Below are 14129 nucleotides of genomic sequence, written 5' to 3'. Positions count from 1 at the left end.
GGATGGACCGCAGCCTCCTGCCAGAGGGGAGAGTCTCAAAGAGTCTGTGACCAGGGTGGGAGGGATCAGCCAGAATCTTCCCGGCCCGCTTCAGGGTCCTGGAGGTGTACAGTTACCTGGAGCGACAGTAGACTGCAGCCAATCACCTTCTCAGCAGACCGAATGACACGCTGCAGCCTGCCCTTATCCTTGGCTGTAGCAGCGGCGTACCAGATGGTGATGGAGGAGGTGAGGATGGACTCAATGATGGCTGTGTAGAAGTGCACCATCATAGTCTTTGGCAGGTTGAATTTCTTCAGCTGCCGCAGGAAGAACATCCTCTGCTGGGCTTTCTTGATGAGGGAGCTGATGTTTGGCTCCCACTTGAGATCCTGGGAGATGATGGTTCCCAGGAAGCGGAAAGATTCCACAGTGTCAATTGTGGAGTCACAGAGGGTGATGGGGGCAGGTGGTGCTGGGTTCTGCCTGAAGTCCACAACCATCTCTACTGTCTTTAGAGCGTTGAGCTCAAGGCTGTTCTGGCTGCACCAGTCCAACAGATGGTCCACCTCCCATCTGTACGCAGACTCGTCACCATCAGAGATGAGTCCGATCAGGGTGGTGTCGTCCGCAAACTTCAGAAGCTTGACAGACTGGTGACTGGAGGTGCAGCTGTTGGTGTACAGGGAGAAGAGCAGAGGAGAGAGAACACAGCCTTGGGGGGAACCGGTGCTGATGGTCATCAACAAAAACACTTAACATTCACATTTCTTCTATAATCCGCACCACAGGTAGTTATATCTAGTACTTTGTCTTTTTATTTTACCCCAAATTATCATCCAGCGTCTGTCGTACATACATTTTCCAGCTCGTATTGTCTCAATTCAACACAACAGTCTTTGACAGACACTCGCACACAGGAAATATGCACAAATATGCAGAAACAATCCATTACAAGCCACTTCACCCTATATTCAATAATGCATTTCATTTTCCTTCAAATAATCAAAAATCCAACCGCATTTTTAAGTCAGAATGTGTGTTCAAAGATTTAAATTCGACTGCACTCCCAGTCAGTTGTGTAATTCCTCTGTGTGACCATTAGATGTGACTCTAACCCTTCATACATTTCTGAATGACTTCTAATTATAACTTCTAATTATTTGTGTTTTGCCAGAACACAGAACTTCAACCTAGCTTATCTTTATTAATTCGCCAATTAATAAGTGAGGACGCCACGCCCAGCAATTAGGACTTTAACCTTGAAGGCCTTTAATATTTTATCAGCTTTAAATAAACTTTAAAGCTGGCTATTTTTGCCAATTGTTTCAGCAAATCTCATCTGACTCCATTTTAACACGCCCAGTTAACGCACACTCTTTTATAGTTTTGCAGAGTAAAATGACATTCAGAATCAACTGACACCTGGTTAATTTAGCCTATACATAAATTCAATTGGCAGAATTTAATACAATAGGCTCTACCTACCTGGTTTTAATTATGATCGCCCGGCATCAGAAGATTCCATCTGTCACACTCTCTTGTTGTCCAGTCGGGGGTCACCAAATTGTTGAAGAACCTCTTTAAAGAGGCCTTCTGCGCATTCATTTATTCACCATAACCTGGAGGAATTCACAACACATTTAGAATAAATCACACGGAGACAGCTGTATGCAATTCAAAATACCCAGACCAGGGGAAGCTCTCATGTGATCAGGCCACACACCGAGACGACTTCAGAGCTTCTCACTGGGCACATTGCTTTTATTAAAACACACATGAAAATGGGCAGCGTCCTTGATTACAATATTTTCTCACATGTAGTCACGTACACACTTTTTCCGGCTTTACCATATTTAGACAGTCATTGTTCCAGCACCTGCACTCGTATCTACTGATATAAGCCAGTCTCTACTTTTCACACACTCCTTCATCTCTCAGTATTTTTCTACTTCATCACACTCAAGGCCAAGTTTGTGCAATAACAATTGCACAATGTCTTATACTAACACATGTTATAAATTTTATTTCCCACACTGGTTATGAACATAATAATAATGATGCACACACATAATATATCTCCACACCTTCTAAATCAATATGTTGAGCTAAATTTACACGGAAACTTGAACTGGTATTATTTTTAAACACTTCCATGCTAGCATTAGATGGAGTAACGTAAAAGCCATCATCCTCTACCTGACGGTTCATGATGCTGTGTCAACTGTGAGGTTTAGTGCAAACCTTTTTTATACGTTTCGAAGTTCATCAAACTTGATCCAACTGTTGAATTTCTCAGGCCAGTTTTTCCAGCTTACAAAAACCTGTTTGACTCCCTTGACCGTACGTCGTTTTAATATTTTTTCCACTTGATACATCTTGTCGTTAAATATTTTTACTTTTTGAAGTTCCTCAGCGTAAAAGGAACCCTCGATAGGTTCTCCATCCAAATCTTTGAGTTTGTATACAGGAGGAGAACGGGGTATCCGCTCATACACTGTAAACACTTCATCTGTAAAACTCTGTTCGTATTTTTTGTCAAACACTCCACGGACCTTGGATATTCTGAGAAGATCCCCTTGTTTAAACGTTGTCACTGAGTCCTTGCAATATCTGTTGGACTGGACATAATAGATTCTGAAACACTTGAAAGGCATTTTCTGGGGTCACTTCCATAGGGCTCATTTTAATGCTGGAGTGGTAGGAATGGTTGTAGCTTCTAGCTAGGTTTTGCAGTACATCGACGTACCGCCGGGTATTGTTAGCTGTAAAATATCTCCACATCCTTGTTTTTAATGTGCGGTTAAATCTCTCGACCACTGAAGCTTTTGCTTCACTCGCTGTCGCGAAATGTTCAATACCATGTTTCTCCATTAAAACCTTACATTTCTTGTTAAAAATTCTTTACCGGCATCAGTCTGAAGTTTTTTGGGGATCTGACTTTCTTTAAAAACTGATTCAAATGCCTTTACCACCTCAGCGGCTGTTTTCCTCTTCAAAACTCGTACATACGCCCTTTTTGAAAAGATGTCAATGACTGTTAATAAATAATTATAACCATCATTTTCCATGGCCAGAGCTTGCATGTCACAGAGATCAGCCTGGAACTGCCTCAATGGTCTGGTGACAAAAACTCTTGTTTCTCGGGAACTTTATTCTTGCAGGTTTATGTAGAGTATAGGTATCTTCTGATAAAAAATCTTTAACTTTTTCAACCACAACCTTCTTTCCCATTTCATCTTGCATAACCCTCCTCAGCCTATCTACACCCCAAAACCTCCCGGATTTGAAGGGCTATAATATACTTTCTTCATCAGCCGTCTTCCTGCCATCTCTGCCTTATGCTCACTCTGCCGATTACTTGTTAAATAATGAGAAAAAAACACACCAGAGGGTAGATTTATCCCTTTTTTATTTTGTATTTAATAGTAAAAAATAAATAAATAAATAAAATAAAATGCAAATTAATGCAGATGAATTCAAACACTACTAGCTTTTAAACAACACTTTCGGGAAAGGTTGATATGTTCCCACTTTAAATGTATTTAATAGTAAAAAGAAAATAAAAGAAGAAAAATCATATAATGCAAATTAATTAAAGTACTGGAATACTAAAAAACTAACAAGTCATCAAACGTGAGATCAGTTTGTCAGTCCGTAGCACTCTGAAACAGAGTTAAGTTGTTTGAGATGTTTCTCATCAACCATGCGATCATAAACGTGCGCTATTGCACTGTGGATGCCTTGTACCGATTTCAGTTCATATAAAACCGTTTCTGCAATCGTTTTCACTCTGAAGTCATCCACTTGTGCGCGTCGAAGTATCAGAAGATTCTGAATAGCAGGAACGAGTTTGGGGGTTACTAGTCGTCGCACGATGCATTGAAAGTTGACTTGGTAATAATCTTCCCCCAATACCTCCAGGCATTGGTGCTGACGCTGGCTTGGGTGATTCGTTATGCACCCGTAGCAAGTTTCTCTGAGATAGTTCAAAGAGGTTATGTTGAATAAATGAAGTATCGCTGTTTTCACCGTATTGATGAGGGTGGTTGAAAACTAACTGTCAATTTCGTCCCCCTGGTTACTCTCATCCTCTGCTGAAGGCTGAGGGTCCTGCATCGGTTCCAGGGTTTGTGTAGGGGCTTCGGTAGAGGGAGAGTAGCTGGTAGCTACCTCATCCTCCACGACCACCTTCATGTCTTCAGGCAGGACATTCGCGTCTACAGACTCAGCCATGAATAGCGGCGATGGTGAGTAGAGGTCTGGAGAAAGCAGTTGATACATTTTCATGTTGTATCCTGTAGGTGATGCAGAACTGAAGTGGGTCTCTGAGAATGAGGACGTTGAGGTGGATGGTGAGAAGAGGTCAGGGGAAGATGGATAATATGGTCCAATGTTGAAGCTTTCATCGTGCTCAGGAGAGAAGTGGATCTCTGCTCGGTGGTTGTAGAGATCCCTGTATGGTGTTGCCTCACTCATTCTCAGGATTTGGTTCTCAGTGTCTGTGAGCTTGCTGTTATCCCCCCGTATATATATCATAGGAAGAGGGCGGGTCCTCAGAAGAGGGTTTGTTTTAGACGTAAAACAGGAAACGTCAGCGTTTTTTTCACTAACATGACATCGATCCAACTGTGTAATGTTGGACCACTTGTTTGCTGAGTATTGGACTACCTGCACGTTGTTGGACGTCACTGTGCTTCTCCAATGGCATCGGCCATTTTGTATCCAGGACAGCCCGCTACTACATATCCCGTGGAGCACTGCGACTGATATGACGAGCGTCCCAAGTCTGACGTCACAAGACGCTATATAGGAAGGCCTCCGTTTTGAACACCCCACCTTCACCTGGAGATTGTGAGCCGATCACCAACATCTGAAGCATCACCTGGAGAAGAGTCCTGAGTGGATTTCATTTATTCTCTCTCGTTGGCCAACGAACAATTCATAACTGAGGTTTCTGGACTAGGAAGGCCAGAAATTTCACTTTCCGATCGAAGACGCGAGTTTAACACGTAACTAAAAACACGGAGTTCGAGGAAACGAACCGCCACCGTGTTTCATCCCAAGTCGACTTTGATGGTCAGATCGTATTTTTCCTTTTCGCCAAGAAGGCCAAAGGACGAGGACTGACCGCTTTCTTGGAGTTTAACTGTGGACGCGCAGCAATGCTTCAACCCCCCTTTTCCCTCTCACTTGCTGCCCCAGAAGGAAACTTCACTAAGTAAAACCCATCCTTTATTTTTATTTCTTTATGAGAAGGCCTGGGCAGGGTCAGAGGTTGTAGTGCGATGAGAATCGCTAGTTAGAATGTAATGTGTTCTGAATGATATGTGCATGGAACCTTGCTTATTGAACTTTGATGTGCTGTGCTGATGTCTGAAGCTGCTGCGGTCTCTGTGCGCGTTTTACCACCTGAGAGCAAGCACAGGTGCGCTGTGAGACTGGACTGCTGAAATAACCTCATGGCGAAATTCCCCATTTTTCTTTGTCTCCAAACTCACTGCTGGCTAGCTGCCGCCAAAGGTTTTATAACGCTTTGTCTGCTCAGGAGTTAGGGGAAGTTTTATGAGTCAGAATAACTGAGTTACAGTTGGAGCTGCGCACCCCACTCTCCACTCACCACCACACCCCTTTTCCATATTCTCATTCCTTCTTTTTGCCATAACTGCTGGTTGATTCAATACACACCCACTGCTGTTTGCTTTATTTTTTCTTAGTTAGATGTGTTACCCTTGTTATGTAGAATTTTGCATGTTGAGTAGTTGAAGATTAATAAATATTCACATAGATAAAAAGAGAGCGTTTTGTGTTCATTGTGTGCAAAAGTGATTCGTCAGTCAAGATAAGGTTAAAAGTTCCACACGTTTTGACAGAAACGGTCGATTAAACAGTGACATCTCTGGCAATAGTTATTAATTATGACGGAGTATTTAACAGTTGTAATTGTCAAAGGCATTGAGCCACAATTACAACACCTGAAACATCTCTGGTCTCGATTCATAAATGAGGGATTTTGGTTAAGAAGTTGGTTTTGTCAGGTTATGATTTTTAATTATAATCATTGATCAAGATTAATCAATCAATAATCATAACCCCCTGCCTCTCGCCCATAGACTGCTGGAAATAGGCACCAGCTCCCCCGCGACCCACTATGGAATAAGCGGTAGAAAATGACTGACTGACTGACTAATCATAACCCCCAACAGTGAGTTGTGGGAAAGGTTGGAAAGACGCTGTCCAATTTCACTTATCTTCTCTGCACAAGCTTCAAACGGCAGAGCCAGCATTGTCTTGAATATGCCGCAGTCCTGATTGAAAGCCTCCAGCACAACAGATCTGAGGGGTTCGTCCGGTTGTTCCTGCGTCTGCTTGCCCGAAAAGACCAGCGACCATTTTCTGTGGTTTTTGACCCCCACACTGCGCTAAAGAGAGGTTCTCTCTCAGCTATTTCAACATCGGATGGTATATGAAACATTCTCGCCCGTTTTGCAGGTCGAGGAGACAGTTCATTTTCTTCTTCTTCTTCTTCCTCCCTCTCCTGCATTGAGACTGTTTCAGGGCTATCATTAAGGTGCGGGATTGAAAGCTTTAACACAGCCCAGTCGCTGTGGGTGAGTGTACACAGAGCCAATGATCCATTAAATACCTCGTCTTGATCCAATTGATACAGGCAAAGCTCTCCTATTTCATACATGAAAATATAACCCCAGCTGCCACTCAGGCCAAATGGCTCCAAAGACCATTCTTCCTGCAGAGTGTCGAACGGGGGTCTTTGTACCCTGCAGATGTAGAATGTTGATTTCTTAGGAGCATTCAATTCACGGGATGAATGCTGGTAGACGGTTACTGGGGTTTTGCACAGAACAGACGTACCTCTTGGCCGACCCGAGGTCTGATTTTCAACCGTGGTTGTTGAAGTTGATGTTGGATCCTCATCATCGGTAGAGTATGTTATGACGGGAATTCCGATAGAATCAGAATCAGAAAAGCTTTATTGCCAAGTACGTTTTTGGACATACAAGGAATTTGTTTTGGCGTAGTCGGTGCAATACAGTACAGAGATATCTCAGATGGAGAAGTAGATTATATAGATGATGCTTGTTCATCATCTTGGCACGCGTTGCGTTTCGCTTGACGATAGACTCTCTTAACTCTAGCCATTGTTGAACGGGTGTTCTTTTCCAACGAATGCTGCATGTAAAGTGCAGAGTTTTATCTCTGTATTTAAAGTAAACACTAAAGCACGCCCTATTGTTTTCATTGGGTTATTCAAGGTTTAACAAGACTTACAAACAAACCCCTCCATTTTTAATTGGTGCTGATGCCATACAGTTTCTGATAATACCATATTTGTCTTGTTCTATTTATAACAAACACACCCCTGTATTATAATTGGTTCATTTAAGGTTTCGCCCCTAATGACGACAACCAATCAGCATGCACGGTTACGCCCCTCGGACACACCCCTGTTGACCCCATGACCTCCCCATCACCCATGATTAAGGTCAAAAGTTCACCTGTCAAAAGTTTGATTAAAGGGTGTATTTTAGTCTCTTCCACCTCTTCTTTAAAGCAATAAAAAGATCTTCCTTAGATTTTTTTAAAGGGGTCATAATTTTTTACTGTGAGCTGTGAGATGTCGTTTAGGTAGTGTATACCCAAATATTTCAAAGACGGTTGGTTCCAATTAAGCTGAAATTTGTCACGTATAATAATAATAATAGTGTTTGAGAGAGAACCATTTATTTTTCATTTTTGCTGATGGTCTGCTATATTGAGTTTGGATGACATTAGAAAACATTGAGTGCAAACCAAATCGATCAAGGACTTAGTATAAGAAAACCCAATTGACTGAGTCAAGGGCTTTTTCAGAGTTGAGAAAAGGGCTGCTTCTTATTCTGTTCTAAATGATTCATAATATGTTGAGAACTAAGGGAAGAAACTTGTGCCACCTGGAACTGAATGTAATCGTTTGAACCTGAAATATTTGATCGGTTTATCAAGATATCACTTAATTGCACAAGTGCGCTGACGTATTGAAACTGGTATTTCATCAATGTATTTTTTATGACGTATCACGACGCATCCGGCCCTACATCCCGGGTCATCCTGGGATGCATCCAGGGTCAAGCCCTCCATAAAATGTAAAAAAAAAATTTTTTTACATTTTAAATGGCTGAATAATGAACTAGATCATAAAACAAGAACATTTTAAACAAATGGGTTTATAAGCTGTCAGCAATATGTAAAAGAGTAAATAAAAACCTGGTAGTTATTTACAGTGGAGAAAGCGGTATTAACCTTCAGGCTCCACTTGTTTGGTTCACAGCTCTGTGCTTCATGCAAACACGGTTGCAACATAAGTTACGCTGAGGTAAGGGCAGAGATAACACAAACTGACATAACATCGGCGGCACACTATACTAATTTGGCATGTTTAGCTAATAGCTACAGGTTGCATAAGTGTTACTGTTTGACCATCATTTATTTACATGACGCTTCTTATAGATGGTCATTTGATTTGATGATTGATATCCGCCAAGCTCCTGTATCACTGCTCCAGCTCAAAATGCCGTAAAGGAAGTTTAAACTAATGTTAAACGTAAATCGATGAATCTGTGTTTGATGAATCTGTGGCTATCCTCAAGGGCCCAGATGTTGGAAATAAAAAACTGAATTTTAGATCTGAAAGTGAAAGTAGTAAAAATTTATTTTTAACACAATGAAATACATTTTAAAAGCAAATTAATTCAGTTTCAAACCATTAAATTCAGCTTCAGTTTGGTTAAATAATTTTCAAACCAAGGCATTTAATTTCAAATTACACAAACACAGATTCAGTCTAAACAATTCGAATTCAGTTTCTGATGGCACAAGTTTCTGCCCATAGAGAAATTTGAATATTATCATGTGTTTGTGTATTCTTGTTCTCATCGTCTACCGCTTCATCCGGGAACAGGTCGCGGGGGCAGAAGACTCAATAGAGACACCCAGACGTCCTTCTCCCCAGACACCTCCTCCAGCTACTCCGGGGAGCCCAAGGCGTTCCCAGGCCAGCCGAGAGACATAGTCCCTCCAGCGTGTCCTGGGCCGTCCCCTGGGCCTCCTCCCGGTGGGACGTGCCTGGAACACCTCCAGAGGAAGGCGTCCAGGAAGCATCCGGTATAGATGCCCGAACCACCTCGACAGGCTCTTCTTGATGTGGAGGAGCAGCGGTTCCACTCCGAGCCCCTCCCGGATGGCCGAGCTCCTCACCCTATCTCTAAGAGAGTGCCTGGCCACCTTACGGAGGAAGCTCATTTCAGCTGCTTTTTTTCATCCAGAAGGAAACCACTCTGGACGGTGGACAACACATTCCGTTTTACGCCTTCACCAATAGCTTCCCTATTGCAAGTCAAAAATGTGCTTTTATTATTAGTTACACTACACTGTTTTTGTAAAAACTACATTGCCTAAGTCTTAGCTGCACATACCTAACAATAAAATCACACATCTGTGTATTTTGAGGAATAATGAAAATTTTCAACAATTAATCTGCATGCTGGAGGTCTTGCCCACTCCCCCTGGGCCTTATGTTTAATGAGATGATCGCTCTGTGAATCTCTTCTTTAGAGTCCATGAGACTCGGGGTGAATGTGAGGGGCTCCATATGTTGTTTGTTTACAAGACTTGCCTGTGTAAAAGGTTGGGCTGCTTTCTCTGGGTCTGGTTGTGCAATCCAAACATGAATCTTTGATTATCCATTTCCAAGCAGCAGCTCCGTGATGTTACATGTTTGACATCTGAACAGTTTTTTCTGAGAGTTTGGCCTTGGAAGTAACTATTTGAAACCATACTGGAACGTACTTGAATAGGTTCTTATAATTTGATATACTATTCTTTATGGCAACATACTTAGTGTCCTCTGTAGGTGGGATTCCAGGACTAGGTGCGATTGCTGTTGCTACTGATATAGAATGACAAACAATTACCAAGTGACATATGCTCTGTCAAGGGTTCTCTCAAATCTGATCTGTTACGACCCCACTCGGTCTAGGGGTAGGGGGAAGTAAACATTTGAACCAGGTGTTATTGGTTTTGTGAAAGAAAGAGTATTTTATTGCTTTTCACTTCAGGTTCTCTTAGTTTTAACAAAATACAAATAAAAGGAGGGTACTTAGGAAGTACAAACCATTTAAAGGGAGTAAAATCCAAAATACATAATAACCATGAATTTAACAAAATATACAACAACCAGTAGTTTAACACAAAATAATCCCTCAAAAGGAGGGACAAGCTAACGCAACCATTTCTTAAAGCAAAGGGTCCTAGCTAACAACAAGCAAACCAACAAACAATCAATCCAAGATAAAGCTTAACAAACTTTAAACAAACTCCTCAGAGTCAAGGAAAGGTATTCCAAACAAAGCAAACAACAAGATGGCGCCGACGATGGCAGCCTCGGAGCTTCGCTCTCTCTTTGTTTTTGTATTTTGTGTGTTTTTATGTTTTTCGAGCCACAGTTCTGTGGTGTCGGGCCACAATCCTGTGGTCTCATTCAGTAGAGAGGAACTTCTCAACATCAGAGAGTACTCTCTTGGGATTTTTTCACCATCTTTCATCGATCCGAGGTTCACTGAGCTCTTGGCAAGTGGAGCTGCGGCGCTCTACGGGATACTGCGCCGAAAGCGTAGAAGGGGAAAGCGTGCTGGTGCGCTGGTAAAGCTCCGCAAAAGAGGACGTCGCAGACCACTGCCTTCAATCCACCTGGCAAATGTCCGCTCTCTAAACAACAAGATCGACAAGCTGCTTCTCCTCACCGGTAAAAACACGGTGAGGAGAAGCACTGATCCGTGGATCAGCGGTTCTCTGCTTCACCGAGACATGGCTGAGTGAAAACATTCCGGACCGCGCACTGCTGATGCCGGACTTCCAGCTGCTCAAAGCGGATCGCAGCGCGGAGCTATTGGGGAAGAGGCGAGGAGGCAGAATCTGCTTTTATATAAATGAAGGTTGGTGCAGAGACGTAAAAGTGCCAGGAAAAACACGTAGTCTGGATCTGGAGTCATTTTCCATAATCTGTAAGCCGTTTTATTCACCGAGAGTTTTCCTCGTTTATAATAATCGGCTCATATTTTCCACTGCATGGCTGCACTTCTGCCACGGAAAAACATCTTGATGAGCTGATTACAGACGTGGAGAAAAATACACGGACTCTTTCATCATAATACTGGGAGATTTTAACAGAGAAAACCTCTCAAATGAACTCCCCAAATACAGACAGCTTATTAAGTGTCCCACCAGAGACAAAAACACACTGGACCATTGTTACACAGCTTTAAAGGACTCATATCATGCTGTTACCAGGGCTGCTCTGGGTTTTTCAGATCATTATCTAATCCACCTCATCCCAACCTACAGACAGAGACTAAGAGCTTCCAAACCCAAGGTTCACACTGTTAAGAAGTGGACTGAGGAATCAAAGCAGATGCTACAGGCCTGCTTTGAATGCACAGACTGGACGGTTTTTGAAACTTCAGCCACTGACTTAAACCAACTAACTGATGTGGTGACATTATACATCAGTTTCTGTGAGGACATGTGTGTGCAAACCAAGACCTTCTGCACCTTTGGGAACAATAAGCCATGGTTTACTCCACACCTCAGGAACCTGTGCAGGGAAAAGGAAGAAGCTCACAGCAGTGGAGATTGGGCGCGGTACAGGCAGGCCAGGAACATACTAACAAAGGAGATGAAAGCAGCTAAGAGAAGCTACAGTGAGAAGCTTAAGAACAGCCTTTCTACTGGTGACACTTCGGCTGTATGGACCGGTCTAAGAAACCTGACTGCCTACAAGAGCCCCTCCACCCATCCTGAACAGAGTCGTCTCCTGGCCAACCGTCTGAATGGCTTCTACTGCAGACATGACAAGAAGCCATTCACACCTCAAATCATCCCCTCTACATCCCATTCAGGAACAAATTCCTCCCATAAAGCAACCAACCCCCCACCATCAGATCCTCTGCCTGCACTAAAGATCTCCGAGGAAGAGGTAAACAGGCTCTTTCAGCGCATGAAAACAAAGAAAGCTGGAGGACCTGATAACGTCTCCCCATCATGCCTGAAAGCCTGTGCAAATCAACTTGCTCCGATCTTCACAAGGATCTTCAACAAGTCACTGGAGAAAAGTGAGGTCCCCTCATGCCTCAAACGATCCACCATCATCCCGGTGCCCAAGAAACCCACCATCGTAGGATTAAATGACTACAGGCCTGTAGCCCTGACATCTGTGATCATGAAGTCCTTTGAGCGGCTGGTGTTGAAGCACCTGAAAGACATCACAGGCCCCCTGCTGGACCCCCTGCAATTTGCTTACCGAGCAAACAGGTCGGCAGATGATGCTGTTAACTTAAGTCTACACTTCATCCTGCAACACCTCGACCAACCAGGGACGTACGCCAGGATCCTGTTTGTAGACTTCAGCTCGGCCTTCAACACCATCATACCAGACATCCTCCACCAGAAGCTCACCCAGCTCAACGTCCCAGCCTCCACCTGTCAGTGGATCAACAGCTTCCTGATGGACCGACAGCAGCAGGTGAGACTGGGGAACATCTTCTCCCAATCCAGATCAATAAGTACTGGTGCCCCCCAGGGGTGTGTTCTATCCCCACTCCTCTTCTCTCTGTACACAAATGACTGCACCTCATCGGACTCGTCCGTGAAACTCCTTAAGTTTGCAGACGACACCACTGTCATTGGACTGATCCAGGACGGTGATGAGTCTGCATACAGACAGCAGGTGGATCGGCTGGTACACTGGTGCTGTCAGAACTACCTTGAACTCAGCCCACTCAAGACTGTGGAAATGGTGGTGGACTTTCAGAGAACACCACCCCCATAGACCCCCCTCACCATCCTCAACAACACTATCGGCCATGGACCACTTCAGGTTCTTAGGAACCACCATCTCTGAGGACCTGAGATGGTTTTCACACATAGACACTGTTCGAAAGAAGGCCCAGCAGAGACTGTACTTCCTGAGGCAACTCAAGAAGTTCAACCTTCCACAAGAGCTGTTGGTCATCTTCTACACTGCCATCATTCAGTCTGTCCTGTCTTCATCCATCTCAGTGTGGTTTGGCTCATCCACAAAACAGGACAGGTCCAGACTGCAACAAATAATCAGGACTGCAGAGAGAATAATCAGGGCTGACCTTCCCTCCATCCAGGACTTATACAGGTCTAGGGTCAGGAAAAGAGCTGCTAAAATCTCTGCTGACCCCACACACCCTGCACATAAACTGTTTAGAGTTTTACCTTCAGGCCGCCGCTACAGAGCACTGTTTACTAAAACCAGCTGCCACAGAGACAGTTTCTTCCCCCAGGCTGTTTCTCTGATGAATATTCAATAGAGTACAGAACAACAGCATACAGATGTTGCAAATGCACCTTTTTTGTTAGATATGTGTATATTGTACATTGTAAATTGTAAATTTGTATATTCTGTAATGCAAAAACAGAACAAAAGAGCAAAGTGTACCGGAGTCAAATTCCTTGTTTGTATGCACGAACTTGGCAATAAAGCTGATTCTGATTCTGAAGCTGACCAGCAAACATGTAAGCATACACAGAACAAGCAAGTTAACAAACAAGCAGGTAAGCACGCAAGCAAAGCAAGTTAATGTTTAAAGACACCCAGGTCAGAGTCCGTCAGGAACAGCGAAGAAGAGTGTATGCAATGAAGAAGAGAGTAACTCGGGGAGGTCAGTAGGAGGGAAGGAAGAAGAAATCCGATCCCATCAGAAACAGCACGGAGAAAAACGGTGCTTTGCAGTGACATTGGCCGGTCAGGCTGCTGATGAGGGTACAAAACAAAACAAACACATACACACGTACGTACATAAGGCCACCAGCCGTAACATGATCCTTCATTAAAAGCTAGTTATTTGAATTGCTTAGGGGGTGGACTAACCAAAACATGCAGGACCAATAGTTTTAATGATTTGCTCTACCATGCCTTATAGCAATGTACTTGCCATCAATGGTAGCCTCTGTGGGTGGGTTTCCAGTGGCATATGCTTCCCCTGCCGAGACAGAATGACATATTAACATTTTACAAAAAATATGTGAATGACAAACTGAAAATTAAATTTGTTTGTCAAAAAAGG

This window comes from Girardinichthys multiradiatus, chromosome 8 (assembly GCF_021462225.1).
Source record: "Girardinichthys multiradiatus isolate DD_20200921_A chromosome 8, DD_fGirMul_XY1, whole genome shotgun sequence".
Lineage (NCBI taxonomy): Eukaryota > Metazoa > Chordata > Actinopteri > Cyprinodontiformes > Goodeidae > Girardinichthys > Girardinichthys multiradiatus.
This window is presented reverse-complemented; position numbering follows the sequence as displayed.